General features: G+C 43.8%; 1 pseudogene; it reads right to left on the bottom strand.

Moving 5' to 3' along the window:
* Positions 1–639: 639 nt before the first annotated feature.
* Positions 640–1,071, bottom strand: LOC119825904 (annotated as a pseudogene).
* Between the last annotated feature and the right edge of the window lie 259 nt (positions 1,072–1,330).

Genomic DNA, 1,330 nt, shown 5'->3' on the forward strand with positions numbered 1-1,330 from the left:
TTTTAGAGTATATATTCATTTTGGCATGCTTCTCGAATTGTTTACTTTTCTCTTTATTTTTCCAGGGAGTTTCCATCTTCCTTAATAAGCTACAGTACAGAAAGAAATTCTTGACACCGTTGAACCTTCTTCGAAAAGAAAAATTAGTATGCATTTGGGAGCACACATAATTGAAGACTACCTCAGCAGAGAAAACAAACATAATACTTGCTTTACAGGTCACTGGCATAGGATTCTTTGTTCTCATACTTTCTAGATTACTTGAAGAAAACAAAACGAAACAGAGGAGGCTGACTTTCAAAGTTGCCATAAAAAGAGATTTCAGAATGCCCCATGTCCAGCCACAGACACATCTCTTTCATCACAGTAACTATGGTGTGGCATCTTCAAGTCCTAGCCCTAGAGTCACAGCCCTGCCTACAGAAAACATTTCAAGGCAACAGAATTTCCAGGTCCAGTCTAATGTAGGCAGCTATGTTTATAATTTCAAGTTTGGCTGCCCAATTTGTATGTTTTTTTTTAAACAGAATTTGCCTCAAGTTTATTTGTAAAAACAGCACAAGGTCCTGACCATCTGCAAATACTGTATAGATATCCACACTAGTACATCTATCTTCACATCGGCAGACTGAGACCTTTTTATGGGGCCTTCACAAGGGCCTGGGCACCTTTGGGAGCCTGAGCTGCAGCTGAGGCCTCTGCCTTGGTTTGTTTATTGGAACCTACGACCCCTGGCCATGTAGCTTCTAATCTGCTTCCCAAGCTTGGGGTGAGCAATGAAAGCCAGATGGGTGAGTTTGCGGCTGGGGCCCTTTGGCATCTTGGGCTTCACCACCTGGGCTTCACCAGGGCCTTGATGGCCTCCGCAACTGCGCTCACGGCGTTTGCATTATTTGCCTGCGTCTTCTTTAGGCCTTTCTTGTTGTGCTTCATGGCAAAGCGCATGTTCTTCAGGAACTTGGGGTCGACCCCCTTGAGAGATTCGTATCTTTGTGACCGGGGTTTCTTGATGCCATTTCTGTGCCATTTTCGGGACTGGTTGTGTGTGGTGTGGTTCTTGGACTTGACCATGGTTGGACAGTAACCGGCGGCTCCCTTGTATGGTGTTTTACCAATACAAAACTCTTTCCCAGGGAAAAGAGATGCAAACTAAATATTCCTAGTCCCCTTCATCCTGACGATAACATCTAGATCCTTCTCTCCACGTTTTAAGCATTTTTTTCAAAAATCCAGACTATTTAGCTTCTTCTGTCACAACTTACCTTAGCCTACTATATACTCGGCTAGCTACCTATCCCCTGCCTGTCAACTTTTCCAAATGCAGCTAGTA

Source organism: Arvicola amphibius, chromosome 11 (genome assembly GCF_903992535.2).
Source record: "Arvicola amphibius chromosome 11, mArvAmp1.2, whole genome shotgun sequence".
Classification (NCBI taxonomy): Eukaryota; Metazoa; Chordata; class Mammalia; order Rodentia; family Cricetidae; genus Arvicola; species Arvicola amphibius.